Raw genomic sequence first — 17,950 nt, 5'->3', positions numbered from 1 at the left:
AGTCAAAGCATCAACAGTTGGTGGATTTGCTTGAAATGCCACAATGACCACCAGGACTACACAGATGGCCTTTGTGGAGAAATGTTGTGCAGAATTAGTGCTAACATAATGCAGGGATACATAAACAGAAATAGGGACATAAAATGTTGCATAGACGTGTTATAATGAAACAGAAACATGCCTGTCATCCCTTTTGAGGAAGACCAAAGGCATGCATAACAGTGGGATGATGGCCCATAATATATGTACAGATATGTAATATTGCACTGCCATACCTAGAAAGTTGAGAGAATAAATAGGTTGTACATTAGCATGAACTGTCTGAATAGGATATGCATACACCTGGATTTGAACACAGTACTATCTGGCCCCAAAACGGAATAGATCAAATCATTAATTGGTGGTGCCACAGAGTCAGTTAAGTAGCACATGTATTTTATACAATCAACAGTAACTGTCACATTTTAGCAAGGATTTCCCTTTGTCCTCCCTCATGCTTGCTCCCCGTATCACCAGTATCCTATCGTCCCCATTTCTTTTTTATAAAGCATTATTGCATGATGGTCAAGAAGACCCATGTTCAAAATGGAGAGCAATGTATGGGATGAATTTTTTTTGTTGGGACAGGTACCCATTTTTTGACAGAGAGCAATGTTGGGGAAGGGATGTAGGCATGTCTGAGTCAGGTAGGTTGGGTAGGTAAGGAAACAATCTCAGACAGGCAGGACATACAAGACAAGACACAGGGATGGTGAAGGACACAAGAGGTTGGTGAACACCATGGTTGGGGTGAGGATGGGGACATTGAGAATCCATGGTTATCAAGCTGGGTGATAATGAGATTTGAGTCCTCACCCACTGGACTGTCATCATTGTCACCTTACTGCACCAATGACTGCAGTGCCTGATGTCTGCATCTCCTTCTTGTGTTAAGTACAATGATGGAGCGTAGCATTTCCATCCAGTGTAGGTGTGCACCAACAGTGCAGTGCACAGTCCTATGCACCAAACCTGGCAGCTCATCATAGATGATAAAATCACCTGCTCCACCACTGCTGCTTGAGGGAACCACTAGCCTATTCAGTGGGGCAGAACTACCTGAGGGGTCAGGTAGTGCAGGGGCAGCAAAGGGGGTGCTGCCAGATTGCATCCAAACATGCTGGGCCTCAGTGCAGTAGCCAGTGGAGTGAGGGCAGAAAGATCCTGTGGGCCAGGCCTACCCCCGCTGTGCTATGGAGAAAAAGAGAAGATAAGGGCTGGGGTGAGAGAATAAAGGGATAACATTAGTAACTTCATATGTGACATACAATGCACTGATACAATTATTTGACTCTATTCTGTTAACTTTACTTTTAAGACTACTAATTCCTAACAAATACTATTTTTACTTTTAAGACTACGCAGCTCATAACAGATGCACACTATACTACAGACTATAGCAAGATATCCTTGATGCGTGCATACATTGCATATATGCATGTTCCAGTTATACTGATTACAATTTACAGCAGGCCATTTGTGCCACTGGTATAGAGGTCTGAATTTACCTTAAAATATTGATGACAAATTAACAGTATTGTATAGCTGGGAAGTGTGGTATGTCAACCCATGACCTATGACTATTATCTAATACTGTACTGTAGGTTTGGCCTACAGACTAATGCATGCATAATTTGCTTTTACAGTTGAGAGATGCTTTGATATTATAATATTGAAATGTTGGTTTGTGCTACACTGTAATACATGCATACTTGCTTTTACAGTTGAAGTATGCATGCTCACTGTGATACAATTGCATAAGATACCCCAAAAACTATCTTAAACTTTTAATACTACAGTAACAGTACTGTTCTGCTGCATACATGCCACATGCCTGTCTCCTCTGGTCCAGTCTAGCATGGGTCCTCACACTAAGTTCTCTCTCTCTGACAGCTGTGAAAATAACAGAATAGAACAGAATACCATTATGAATACCAGTCCTGACTATATTCAGCTTTTAACTTTTATGAGTAGTCTCTATAATTGATACTTACAAATCTATGGTGTGTCCCTAGTCCCACATTCCTTGATACAATGTTCAGGGGTATCCCTCTTTCTCCTCTGGATGTTATTGTAGTGGTGTCTACATTGCTTTGCAGTGCAGGGGATATCAGCATCACTGGTCACAGCACAGGCAAGACTATCCCATGCCTATGACTTGTACTCTGAGTCAGAATAATCTTTTTGCAATTGCCTGGGCCCATGTTCCTTCACTAGGATTCAACAAACACTTTGGACTCCTGGAAACCTCATCTCTGAGCACAGAATCTCACCCCCTCTACATGATCATCTGCAGTGTCTACCATAGATTAATACCAATGTAGAATGATTGTTTCCCACCAATTGCAGTTATTGCTCTTACTGGGAGTGTGCACAATGTTTGAAAATGTTGTGCAGTGCTTACCATCACTCAAACATGGTGCTTGGCAGTGCATAATGGTAAGCAGAACTCAACATTGGCAAACAATGTCATTTCAGGGTTATTGGGTGTACAGACCTTTGGGTACACATTTTAGGTAAAAGTGAAGGCCATGCCAGTCAACATAGCAGGGATAAACTGACAGGAATACAGTACACAGTATATTTTCTATTTTTTGTCTGTCTGCTTCCTGGGTGGTCTGGGTTATCCGGTTCCAGTGTTTATGCTACACAGCTCATCATGCAAATAATGGCAAATAAATAAATAAATAAATAAAGAAAACTAAGGAAAGGAAAAAGAAAATGCCATGCTATCATACATTCCTAATATCTGAATATCATGGTGTGACCTGTGATGTGCACTGTGATGATGTGAGGTATTGCCAGCTATGCTAGGAGAAGTAGGGCAGTAGATGTGTGACATATGCCAGCAAAGCTTGCTGAAGTTTTGTAAAGGATTATATGCCATTTGTATATCAAACTGATTTGTGTGGGTGCTTGTGTTGTAAATGTACCAACAGTGGGTCCTCCTGGACAGAAAAGAAATACACCTGTATGTCAGACTGTATTGTAACTGTTGAAATGAATACATTGTAACAGAAGATACTGGAAGAGAAAAGGTTTATCCCATCCAGATAACTTTGAAAAATAGTCTGAAATTAAATTACCTGGTTTAGGCCATAACAATTTATTGTACAGTTCTGATGCAGCCAGAGACAAAATGTCAGTGAAAACCAGGGCTAGAAATCCTACTGTATTGCCCTTAGAGATGAACTAATTGCTACCTTGGAAGGGTGGAAATTTTTGAAATGGTTTAATAGCTTCCAGATGGTATAACACATCTTAGCAAAGCTCTATGTGTGTGTATTATAACACATATGTGTGCTAGATTCTGTTTCAGTTTCTAGTAAAGTGGGGTAGTGTGGCAACCGGAGTCAGATGACCAGGTATATGTGATGTCATTCAGTAATCCAGCACTGAAAATATGTTTTAATACTAGATGAGACATAAGTCTTGGAACAGTTTGTTTTTGAAACCTGACAAAGAAGGATCACTCACCCATTTCATCTTGCCTTGCTTTAGTAAGTAACCAGGGAATAGTAATTTTCCAGATCAGATAGGAAAATATATAGCGATTAGTTAAGTACTGTTTTTTTTTGTATCTGTGTGAAACTATCCATCTGTGTTATTTTTAATATTTCCTGTGATTAAAACTCTGGTGTTTATTGTAAATAGATATTTAGCATTTTCATGTACTTTTTATTATTTATTATTATATATCATAGGATGATATATCTATATATATCATATATGTTTAAATTTTTCATTGTGGCTGGTCTTTTAGAGAATGTGGTAGCTTCTGAAAGCCTTACTACACTAGTTAAACACTACCATTTGTATTGGTATTAAATTTGCTAAGTATAATTGGACACCCTGGTGAGAACCTTAGATTAGCTGACTTTGGAATGTTCTGGTGGCAGTATCAACCTTATAGTCTGGCCAGAGGGGGCATAGCTGCTAAATCTGTGCCAGCCTTTCCCAAGTGTGTGTGTGTGTGTGCATGTGTGTGTCTGTGTGTGTGTGTGTGTGTGTGTGTGTGTGTGTGTGTGTGTGTGTGTGTGTGTGTGTGTGTGTGTGTTTGTGTGAAAATCAAATCTCAATGAGTGTGTGTGTCAGTTACTTGGAGCAGAAACACAGAGCACTCATTTCACAGAGAGAGTGATGGAGGACATGGCTTGGAACACTCGGCTGAGGACTCAACTATACAGCTGTGTCAGCGAGGAGTCTTATTTGGGGCCTGGAGAGAGAGAGAGAGAGAGAGAGAGAGAGAGAAACCCAGCCTCAGGACAGATCGTATTCCCTGTTTGCTCTTAAGGGAAATTGTGCTTGGTGCAGAGAGCTGCATCTGGAAATACTGTGTGTCTCTATCTTTGTTCCAAGTGAACATCCCCCACTGGTGTCAATGGTGAGGATTGAGGAGCCTTGATTACTGGCCCAGAGGAGGGACATTACATGCACCATATGTTTGGACTGGAAAATCCTGTAAGAGACATGTTAAAATGTAATTATACACAATGCAGTTTCTTACTTCGCAACCCTCACAACAGCATTCATTGGGAAGCTGTGACATTTTGATGCTATCAGCTGTTAAACTTTCCAAGGCCAATCTAATTTAAATGTACAATGACCAGTTAAACACCACAAATGCAGATATAGTAAGCAGTAAGTTAGCTATGCACCCTGAGCATCAGACATAGATTTTGTATCCCTGAATCACAAAGGTAGAACACAGGTATATGGCACAGTTATCATCACTTCACAGGGTGTTTTGTATGTGGGGGGGGCAGGAACTCTAGGCTAACACAAACGATTAGTGAGTGTGTGTGAGTAAGAAGGAGAAGAAGGCAGACATTAGCACAAAACAACAAATGGGCAGTAAGACAAAATGAGTAACTGTTGTGTGTGTGTGTCTGTAGAGTCCTCCAGGTGAAATTGGTGTGCGAGTGTGTGCATGAAGACAGCCAAGCTGAGTGCTAGCTCTATGTCTTGGTGTGTTGGACAATTGTGGGCCATGCATGGGAGAGGTGGGTGGCACTTCATCATTGTCATTCTGTACCATGAAAACTGGTTCTGGCAGGAGTTGCACTGGCATGTTGACATCCAGGATCATGCACAGATGCAGTGCTATTACCTGCACATGACTGCTGTCTACTGGACAAGCTCCCTTCATGGGGAATGCCCAGGACCATGACTCCATGGCTTGCCATTTCTGTGTGTGGGCAGCACATTTACTGATGGAGCAGTGGAAGTACTGCCACTATGGCAGCGTGATCAGGCATGGCCACATAGGCTGATAGCAGATGATGTGGCTGACCTTTGCCCACAAGGATGCTGTTCTCCTCCCAGCAGATGTTCCATCATAGACACTGCTCATTCCATGACAGACATGCCTCAGTCTATCACAGACACCCCTCATTCCAATGTGTCATTCATGCAATCCAGTGAATTGGGAACATGGTGGAGGCAGTCACACATGTCAGACTGTGCCAGATCTGTAACCCTGAGCATTTTCTGGAGCACCTATGGTAATGTGCCTGTGCCTCCATGATGGCCCAAAACATATGGTGAGTGACTCAAAAAATGACACCTGCACCAAGTGGTGGAGGGATAACAAGCCCCCTCTGAGCCACACTTCCCTGATCAATGTCCTCACCCTTTACCTATCCAATATCTGTGGGCTCAGTGGACTGGGTAAGTGTAGGTCTACTGGCTGTGTCCAATGTAAATGTAGGGGATGGCTGTATGTCAACCTTTGGGTCACATTCAACCTCTGCACCCCAACTGTGCCTCTGGTCATTGAAATGAATTCAGCCAACTCACTGGCATTATTGTAGGTGCCCTAAAAGAAAACAGATGTATAATACACATAAGTATTACATAACTACAAAATAAGTACTTACAGGTACAACATAAAAGGTTGCCAGTCAGTATTACTCCCTGGAGAAATGTTAATCAGTCTAGAGATGTGAAACACTAACAACAGGCAGGATGCAAAACAAGGAGACCAACAAGAGCAATGTATTCTTGTTAGTGCCATAACAGTAACTCATCTTAGCCTCCACTCCCACAAAAAGAACAGGCAAATGACCCTTTGGCTAACAAAACATCTGTGAAATGCTAAAAGTGCTGTCAAAGGACCTGTCCATTAAACATTTGTACATATTTCTCACAGATCATTCCTTTCCATGTATTTTTATACCTTGCAAATCATGTCTACCTCCGAAATGGCTTGACAAACATGGCCATGCCATCAATACACTTCTAAGTAATGCATACAAATAGTGTAAAAGCATGTGTTTCATATTATTGTTAAATATATTCCAGCATATGCAGTATGTAGGTGACAAAATGGAACCATACCTTCTGAGATTCAGTACTCTTATGTAGAGATATCCTGAAGAAAATGCTTTCTCTCAGCATTCCAAACATATAGAACTCTCCTCAACATCAGTTTTCCTAGCTACATGGTTGCCTTTTTATATGGTGTAGATTATTAATGGATTGCAGCTGTGAGCAATTACTGTTTGTGAGGAGGAAATCACAACAGCATTGCAAGCTGCCTTACTTCCACTGTGTGTGTCAGCTTAGATCTAGAAAGTGCCTCGGAGAGACTACAGGCCTTTCTCATCAACATAACACAGAGGCTACAAACCATGCCATGATGTATGTGGATAGATTAAAATCCATGTCACCATAATCTGTCTGGTATAGGATGAGGTCACATCTACCTGGCCTCCCGCTCACTGTCTGACCATGCCCTGGTGGCATTAATTCATATACAAAACTATCATATAGCTGATGACATCAGCAGAGTCTAAGGCCAGAATAAGTGTTCCACATGCTAGTGTAAAATGCTCTCAGTAATGTCAACTAACAGCTCTCTCTCACACACACACACACACACACACACACACACACACACACACACACACACACACACACACACACACACACAAAGTTGACTGCAGTGAGAATAAAACCACTATCTAAGTACCCAGAACACAGTACTTTATGCATGCACCACAGCTGAGTTCCAACTTGGTATGTGTCAGACAGCACTTTATAGCAGATAACATCAGCAGTGTCTGTTAAAGACAGGATAGGTGTCCCACATGCTAGTGTAAAATACTCTCTGTGATGTCAAGCTACAGCTCACAGACACACACACACACACACACACACACACACACACACACACACACACACACACACACACACACACACACACACACACACACACAATTGACTGTGGCAAGAATAGTATCACTATCCATCTAAGTACACAGACTAAAGAACACAGTACTTTATACAAGTGACACAGCTCAACTCCGACTTGGTGTGTGTCAGAAAACACTTTATAGCTGATGACATCAGCAGGGTCTGTTAAAGACAGGATAAGTGTCCCACATGCTGGTGTAAAATGCTCTTGGTAATGCCAAGCAACAGCTCACAGACACACACACATCCAGTTGACTGCAGCAAGAATAGAACCCCTACCTATCTAATTAAACAGACTACAGAATGCAGTACTTTATGCAAGTGCCACAGCTCATCTGACTTGGTATGTGTCAGACAACACTTTATAGCTGATGAATATCAGCAGTGTCTGGTAAAGACAAGATGCGTGTCCCACATACTGGTGTAAAATTTTCTTGGCAATGTTAATAGAACCCCTATGTATCTATGAACGCAGACTATAGAACACAATGCTTAATGCAAGCATCACAGCACTGACTTATACAGGAGTGCAAGTGAACTTATAGTAGATGACATCAGCAGGCCATGTAGGAGACAACAGGTTGGGTGGTCTGCATGAAATGGATGTGTAGGCTTGTGCAAGTACCAAAATACTGGCAATCCATGCAATTGAAGAAGTAACTGCAGGATACCAAATCTACTTTGCTAACTAGACACACACAGTTGACTACAGTGAGAACAGAACATCTCCCTATCTATGTGCACAGACTACAGAGCACCGTACTTAATGCAAACACCACAACACTAGTCTGATTTATACACTAGTGCAGGTGCCCTTATAGTAGATGACATCAGCAGGCCATGTGGGGAACAACAGCTTGTGAGGCCTGCATAGGTGCACAGCTTCATAACATTATGTGAGGTTACTAGCCTAATAGCACTAGGCTGTTTAGAAGCCTAGCTGTGTAACAACATAAGTATCCTTACTGAGCATAGTTGGATGTTTGAGATTAGCAGAGCAAGGTTGTGAGCACCACCAAATGGCCCTGTCCACGAGGGAGCACACAACATTATATATTACACTTTATAGTGTGGTTGATATATGTGTGTGGAAAAAGTACTGAGAACCCATGATTGTAGTGCTTGGTTGGGGGGGGGGCAACACATGGATGTATTGTAAATATATGACATGTAGCTAGATTAGGCCCTTAGTTTGCAATGTTTCCACATGTAGTTTTATGTCATACAAAAGGAAATGGACACAAACACTAATAATAAGACATCATATATACAGTTCCATAGTGCAGTGAGCAGTGGGTTTGTATGATGCTTAACAAAGTGTACACACATGAGAGATGCACCTGTTTGCACATAGGTACACAGTGCATAAATGAGAGCTGCATTGCTAACATCTGACAGTATTGAGTATCTAACATATACCTACTGGTTATCAGCACCGCATTTGTGAGATGGTAAGCAGAGCGCAACCATAGCAAGCAATGCAATTTCAGGGTTATTGCATGTACAGGCAGCTGTGTATGTGTTGCTAGCAAAAGTGAAGGCCATGCCGGTCCACATAGCAGGAATACATTTACAGGACTACAGTACACAGTATACCCACAGTCATACATTTCATCATAAATGTGATAATACATAGATTACTGAGTCAATAAATATAACAGTGTATGGAATATGCTGTATTTGAACCCAGGATCATGTGAATGGCAGTCCAACACTTACAATTGTTGCCACAAGAAGGTTAAGGAAGCAGTTGTCTATGTTGCACTTCATTGCAGTAAACTGCAATGTCACAACAGTGAAACAAAGGTTGCACAGTCTGTACTAGAACCAATTGCCATCTGATTTCCAGGCTAGGTTTTCACGATGGCCAAGAGCATTAATTGAATGTATCTGGTTTGTATTTTTGGCTGGCTGCTTCATAAGTGGTCCGTTTTTTCCTGTTTCTGCACTTCTGTGCTTCATGTAAACCAGTTAAGCACAGCCAAACCTGAAATGTATTTGTTCTTTGATTGCACTGTTTGCACTACACTGTGCATTGTGCAAAACATGGAATTAAAAAAGAAAAATAAGAAAAAAAGGGAGACATGCATGAAATAATGAAAAGCAATGTATGATAGACACAGTAGAAAATGATAGTACATATGAGATATTTCTACATGGTTCTGGATTTGAACATGCAATTCACCTTCTTATGCTGTAATTAGCATCTATTAAACACATCTGCTGCTTGCTCATTAGTGCCCTATGCATACCTCTGTGCATCTCTGCATAAATAAGATAATCACAGGCAAAACTGGAATTACTTTCCTCCCTTCCCCTGATATCATGCAAAAGTGGAGCACAAAAAGTGAAGGAAAGGTTGCACACCCTGTACTAGAACCCAAGACCATCTATACTCCAGACCTACACATACACATGCTGCCACAGGAAGAGTTACATAGCATGCACAGGGAAACCTGCCTTTCATTCCTCCATTTGCCATGATTTTGCTAAGCCCTGTATCATGCAAATGACTAAAATATTTAAAAAAGTACTTAAACTGGACAGAGACAACACATTTTACCAACAAATGAGGAGGTTGCATCTTAATGAAACAGAGCTTGGGAATTATGCACCGCTTATCTACATTTTCACCCTTCACAGACCTACATGTACACCTCTGTAAGTCTAACCCGACACACCCCCTGATGTCATCATTCACTGTCGCCATCCATTGAAAACAAACACTGAGGGAGTGCCTACATGATGTGAAAATCCCTACATGGTTCAAATTTATTGGGATTCAGAAATTCTAATGAGTTCAGATCTCATTTGCATTTTCATCGTGCTGACAGCCCTGAATCTACATGACGGCTAACCGAGTATCCAGGAAAACTGAAGGGGAACACAAGAGAAGGGTATTACTTTGCTGTATATCTGCAGAGGAGTACTGTTTTTGAGAAAATATGCCTGTATTTCATCAACTATATGTACTGCATATGCTTACATGCCACCATGAATAGTCTGTTTTGTGTGGTTTACACTTTTAGCTGTCTGCATTAGTTACAAGTGTATTCTTCATTTGGGGGTGGGGAGAGAAGCTGCATTTATGTCATTGCACTTAAAAAGGCTAGGTTGCTATTGTTACTCTCCTATTGTTGCATTTACCCTGTATAGAACTGGAATTATGTGTCTGCTGTCACATGTTAAAGTCATTTCCGTACAAATCTAAAAACTTCTACTTGCTCTTCTGTCTATGTACACTCCTTTCCATGGCTATATTCGAAAAGTATTCAAATACACAAGGAACACCAGCACGGAATCTACACAGTTGCTTTAGAACTTGTTGAATCACTCTGCCATGTTGGTTTGCATGATTAGCATATAATTCAGCTACTTATACTATAATTAGCATGCCATGGTATTTACCTTGTTTGCACTTGAGTGTGTGCTGCTACACGGAGTTTACTGAATCTGAAAATATTCACGGCCATGTGCACATGGTGAAAAATGGCTGTGTAGGCTTTATTGAATCCCCCCAGAGTTTACATTCTATCTTATTTTACCCAAATAGACATTAGTCATGCAAAGTCAGAGTTATTACACCAAAGCTACAGTGCCGAACATTTTATCCACAGACAGCTATCATATCAATTGCTGACCTAAAGTATCTGCTTTGACCCTATCACAATTAAAATGAAAATAGCAATGATTGTATTAATTTACTCTGTTGCACAGAAACTGTAGTCACAGGCTTGCACAGCAGCTGACTTTATCCAAATATGCATTAATCTTGCAAAGCCACAATTACAACAGTAAACAGCAATGCCAGTCAGCTCATTTAATTCACAAATACCCCCCACTACCTAACTAAAATAGCTGCTTTTTATCTGTCAGGATTAAAGTAGAAATAATAGTAACAGTTGGGTTGCATACTTGCATTTCTTTCATTTTATTGACAGAAACATTAGTCACAGCTTGTGTGTGCCAGTGAAGTACACATTTCATTTTATTTATTTTACTTTTGTTTAACTGGTTTTCTGCAACCAGCTTTAGTTGCAAAAACCCTTTTCAGCATATGTCCAGGAAGAAAAGCTCCAACATATTAGAAATATTTTTAAACAAACATTCAGTATATACATGAACAGATACGAAATAACATACATTAAGAATGACTCATAAACGTGGTAATTATTTTACATTCATCTTAAAATATACACAGAAAATGATTACTGTTCTGCAGAGCTAGAATTACAATAACAGTAAAGAGCAGGGCCATTTGTTCCATTCACTCATAGCCACAATCTCCACTGCCTACCCCACCCACAGTATCTGACTTGATCTTACAAGATTAATAACAAAATAATAAAAAAAAGATGACACTGTCATTAAGGTAAGTATTCTTTTTTTCACATAAACAATACTCAGAGTACAGCGCCTGTGGTTGATGTGATATAGGGAAATATTGCCAGCCTAGCTATCTGGAGTTTTGTAAATAATTCTGTGTCACTTGTGAATATTGATATGATTTATACAGAACTGTATGTTATGTACTGAGCTAAGATGTATCCATACTGTACCCTGCTGGAACATAGAAGAGTAAACTGGAAAACTTAAGAATAGTTGAGGTTAAGTTACTTTATAGCTGGATTATAAATAAAAGATGTTATCTCTCAGTTTCAGTTCAGTAGCAGACACAATGCCTAGAGCTAGAAGTTTTTGTACTGTCTATAAAGATAAATAATTACTAGGTTTCAAATGTAAAAGCGTTTTATTGTTTTACGACTTCCAAGAGCTGCAAAGATCTGAGAGTTATGTATTTCTCTCACAGAGATGTTAAACTCTGTTAGTCAACTGAATTCAGGTAAAAAAGAGGGGTCTACTTTAGGACCTCGAAAGCTTAATAGCTTGAATGCATATGGATCGAACCATATTCATCGAACTATTAAATGATCGAAGTCCACAAAAAAAAAACATACACAAAAAAAAGTTAAACTAGTGTAGGCAGGGGGGCAGTCTCCCCTGCATCCCCCACCCCTGCTACTTAAATATACCAACTTCGAGATTGCACTACATTGAAGTAAATGGAAATTTCCACCTACAGAGATTTCTGTTTACATTTTCGATGTTTTGCGCTTTCGGTGTACTCGTGTCGAGTATATCGTATTCGATATTCTCGGACTTCAAGCACATAAAGTAGACTCGAAAAAGAGTGATGTTATCCAAGCTTGCCCAGCAGTAATGTTTGATATTAATTTAAGAACTCTCTCAGAGAGAGATACTGTGCATTTTGCATTTTGTCTTGGACCTAGCAAGAACATACACTCATCATCATCATCTGCACTTGCCTTGCTAATAGTAAGTAACTAGGATACAGTAATGTCGTTTAGATATAGTTAAGAATATAGTAAAGATTAGTTTAGATGTTTTCTGTATTTATTTGAGACTATCCTGCAATGTTGTTTTAAAATAGCTCCTGTGATTTTGAACTCTGAAGTAACTGTGTTTGTGTACTGAGTATTGTCTTGTTCTTCTATTATTTATTAGTAAATATATTTAAACCTATCTTTGTGGCTGATGTTTGTGAGACATATTTAAGCTCTTACAGAACTTGCATACCTGTTTGGTGGCACTGTACAGTCCACTTCTAACAGCCTGGTGCTTGGTCAAAGCTACCATTTGGATTATTGGTAACATTACAGAGTAAGATTCTACACCCTTTTTAAGGCCCTAGAGTAGCTAATAAGAGTGGTTGGTGGCAGTGATAACAATCTCATAGTCTGAGTAGAAGGGGGCATAGCAAGTTAACCTATGCCAGCCTTTCCCAATTGTTTGTGTGTGTGTGTGTGTGTGTGTGTGTGTGTGTGTGTGTGTGTGTGTGTGTGCGTGCGTGCGTGTGTGTGTGTGTGTGTGTGTGTGTGTGTGTGTGAGCTACTTGGGCAGGGACACAAAGCATTGGTTAGACAGAGAGGGTGCTAGATGTTTTGTCTTGACCACTCAGCTGAGATCTCAACCCTATAGCTGTGCCAGTGGGGAGTCTTATTGGGGATCTGGAAAAAGAGGGAGAAACCAGCTCCAGACTGCTTGTCGTCTCTGTGTGCTCTTAAGGGGAATTGTACTTTGCACTGTGTGTACGTGTCATCCTCCCAGTGTGTACATCCCTCACTGTTGCCAGTGGTGAGGATTGAGGCTCCTTGATTACTGGGCCAGTGCAGGGGCATCACATATTAATTGGTTGGCAGTGGTGAGATATCCATATCACATATTAATTTGTTGACAGTGGTAAGATAGCCATACCACATATTAATTGGCTTATAGTGGTGTGGATGTTGAATTCCTGTAGCCTGTGTACAGTGGTCACTAAAGGTGTTTGTACTCTCAATCAGCCATGCAGTGAACATTCAGTGTTTCACATCACAATTCTTTTATTTTTTTTTTTTGTTAGTCAGGGAGAGCAGGCAAGCATGTCAGCACAGGAGTATGCCAAGCTGACTAAGGCAGAAATGATTGTAGCTTTCACCACAGCTGCATCGCAGACCAGAGATCAGGAGGACAGCTAGGCTGGTCTTGGAGATGTACAACTCTCAGAAAATGGACAGCTCAACTTTTCTACAGAGGACTTAAAAATCCATCTCTAGTTAATGAGACTTGAGCTGGAGGCCAAGCAGATGGAAATAGAAGTAAAAGAGACACTGAGACATCTGGAGGCTGAGGAAAATGAGAAACTGTAATGTCTAGAGGCTGAGGAGAAGGAGAGGCAGAGGCAACATGAAAAGGAGACGCTCTTTGCCAGAGTCATGGAGGTAATGGGGAAGGGAGTAACCAAACCCCAGAAGCAACAAAGGTCAGTAAATAACTTCCACAATTTACAGAGGGGGATAATTTTGACAGCTTCATTCATAATGTTTGAGAGGTTATGTAAATAGTATAATGTTGAGCAAGGGCTCTGGGTATGGTTCCTGACTCCCTTACTCAGTGGCAAAGCTGTAACTGCTATTTCTAAATTGCCTGATACTGATTGCTTAAATTATAATATTGTAAAGAACTGTCTTTTAAAATGCTTTAAGTTAACACCTGAAGCTTATAGGAACAAGTTTCATGAGCATAGACGCAAGGCAGATGAAAGTTTGTGTGAATATGTTGCTGAACTAAGCACTTATTTTCATGGGTGGGGGAGTGGATGTCAAGTCACCAGTTTTGAAGGGCTGACAGATCTTTTGGTGAGGGATCAAGCCCTTAGCACTTTGCCTGGGAACATGAACATCTGGTTAGCTGATAGACAATGCAGTAATGCAGAATTGTTGGGGAAGAAGGGAGACCTATACCTAGCAAGCAGGGAATAATTGCACAGGAAAGGGACACCCAGTGCTGCTCATGGGTCTAAGGGAACCCATGGTGGGCAGCCCAGACTGCCCCAACAGAGTCTGTCAGTAGCAGGCAAAGCCACTAGTCCAGGTACACGTCCAGGACCAAGGGTTAAATGTTTTAAATGCAACCAGTGGAGCCATGTAGAATATAGATGTCCATGGAGGCAAAGTGTGGAACAAAAGGTGGGAGAGCCAGTAAGTGGGAATGTCAAAATGCCAGCAGTAAGTTGTCTCGAGAAAACAAGGGTACCAAACTACCACAAGAGGTTATATCCTATCTTAGTAGATGGAAATGAGGCCCCTGCTAAGAACAACACAGCCTCTGACCTTACCATTGTGAGGCCTGCAATGGTTACAGAGCAGCACTACTGGCTTGGGCAGTCTACTCCACTCAGAGCTTTAGGAGGGACCCTAGTCCAAATACCTTTGGCTGGGGTTCACCTTGACTGGGAGGATGGAAATGGAAGCCAGCAAGTAGGTTTGTTTGAGGATATCCATGCAGATGTCATGATAATGAATGATTCTGATAATGCAGTACCCTGTGTGCATGCAGTTACATGTAGTCAGGCTTGGAGACAAGCATGTGGATCTGGTAGCCTGGGGGAGACCCAGACACACCACACACTTGCAGCCAGGACTGGTGAGGTGGTTATTTCAGGGGGGGAGCTACTCTGTAGCAGTGAGCCTGAAAGTGAGCCACAGCTGCTTCAGGGTACTGATGTTCCCTTGGGCAGAATGACTGCAAGGACAGAGGTGAATAGTAGTACCCAGGCTGACAGTGAGGCACCGCTGTCAGAGAATACATGTCTTTCTATGGAAGGGGAGCTGGGAAGGGTTACTAAGAGAGAGATGAGACAGACTCAACTCTCAGACCCTACATTATAAGGCCTGAGGGAGGTAGCTAGTGAGGCATCTGATTCTCAAGTGAAAGAGGAATCTGTATACTGGGACAAAGGGTTACTGTATAGAGATTGGACCCCTGAGGGAGGGCTAGAGGGTGAGAGAATACACCATTTGGTAGTGCCCAGAGCCTGTCATCTGGCACTTCCAGCCATAGCCCATGATATTCCCTTTGCAGGTCATATGGGCATAAAGCATACAAAGAGATGTATTATGCAGAACTTTTGTTGGCCTGGGATTTCCAGAGATGTAACAGGGTACTGCAGGCCCTGTGAGCAGTGCCAAAAGGTAGGCAAGGCAGGAGACAAGATGAAATCTCCTTTAATGCTTTTGCTTGTGATTGAGGAGCCATTTCAGTGGAGTTCACTCCCTTGCAAGACAGTTAACTGTAACTTAAAGCACGGCAAGAGAATGTAAGAGCAACAGGAATAATCAGCAGGCAAGTCACATACTCAGATTACACACACACACACACACACACACACACACACACACACACACACACACACACACACACACACACACACACACACGTACACACGTGCACACACACACACACACACACACACACACACACACACACACACACACACACACACACACACACACACACACACACACACACACACACACACACACACACACACACACACACACACACACACACACACACACACACACACACACACCAGACACTACCAACACACACACACACACACACACACACACACACACACACACACACTAGACACCACCCACAGGCTGCTAACTGCTCTGGTTTTGATACATTTAAAAAGCAGCCTAAATCATTCACAATAAGCAGCCCACAATCAAGTCCAAAGGGAAGCCATCTGGGCTGTGCTCTTGGCTGCCCTGGTTTAGGTGCATTTAATAGCAGCTTAAACCATTTACTGGCAGCAGCCCACTACCCAGTCAACAGGGGGAGACAGCCAGACCCATTCATTGCAACAAGCCTCTCTAGCAAATCAACGTAGCCAGTCACACAGAGGTCCATTCACACCACACCACAAAGGTCCAATTGCCCCATCACACACCAGCCAGAAAAGGGGAATCCAGCAGCCAGTCTCACAGAGGTCCAGTCACACCTCACACAATGACAGTGGACAGTAACTGCTGCTAGGAGCTGATGACTGCTCTTTTTTGATACCTTAAAAAAGTAGCCTAAACCATTTGCAATAAGCAGCCCACAGCCCAGTCCAAAGAGAAGCCATCCCTCGTGGGCTGTTGACTGCTCTGGTTTAGGTGCATTTAATAGCAACATATACCATTTGCAGGCAGCAGCCCACAACCCAGTCTACAGGGGGAGACAGCCTGAGCCATTCACTGCAACATGCCCCTCTACTACATCAAAAATGCATGCTAACACAGATCCAGTTATTCCAGCAACTTTCTAAGTTAAGAGAAATATTTAAAATATGTCTATTATTGGGTCTGTGTTCAGACACACAAAAAATGCATGCTAACACAATTACTCCAACAACTTTCTAAATTTATAACAGCAAAATTTAAAATCTGTTTGCATTACATTTGGGCCTTTATAAACTCTGTCTCACAGACACAGAAAATGTACGCTAACATCAATACAGTTATTCCAGCAGCTTTAAGTTTATAACAGCAATATTTAAAAATCTGTCCCTACTTTTTAGCCAATTATCTCTCTCTCTCTCTCTCTCACACACACACACACACACACACACACACACACACACACACACACACACACACACACACACACACACACACACACACACACACACACACACACACACACACACATTGCATACTAACATACCAGTTCAGCAACATTAAGTATAACAGCAATATTTAAAATATGTAAACAACGTAGGTGGGAAAAACAACAGAAGGCACATAATTCTTAGCAGAAAGTGTTTTTAATAAAATTGAGCACTTTTGTCTGTATGTATCAACAAGATTTCTTCAGAATACAAAAAGTATTTGAAAGTCCCTCTCCCCATCACATGATCTTAATTAACCGATAAGGAAATAAACATATAAAATAAACTGTGACAAATCATTGCTTAAATAACAAAAACACTTTTCATTAATAAATTATTAGGGTTACACAAGTAAGCACGCAATTTTAATACACTGACCCCCAGATTTACTATTCTTCTGTACAGGACTAGCTTAGTCCTGCATGGAAGCGGCCGTTTAGGAGCAGGAGGGCAGCGCGCCATGCATATTAATGAGGTGCACTGCCTGAGCTCCTAATCTTACACGGAGCGTGTAAAAGTGCAGGGGGCGTATCTGATAGCAGAGCTCTCAGAATATACACACCCCCTCAATGAAGAACAGTAGAAAGGGCTAATAAATGAGTGAGACCACTCATAGGTGTCTGCATATCCCCACCAACATTCCCCCTGGTGTACAACAGCAAGTAAATACAAATAAAATGAACAAACCTTTTTTTAAATTTTTTTAAAAAT

The sequence above is a fragment of the Protopterus annectens genome, chromosome 13.part0 (assembly GCF_019279795.1).
Source record: "Protopterus annectens isolate FY-2018-M chromosome 13.part0, PAN1.0, whole genome shotgun sequence".
Taxonomy (NCBI): domain Eukaryota; kingdom Metazoa; phylum Chordata; order Ceratodontiformes; family Protopteridae; genus Protopterus; species Protopterus annectens.
The sequence above is the reverse complement of the archived record's forward strand: the minus strand, read 5'-3'. Positions refer to the sequence as shown.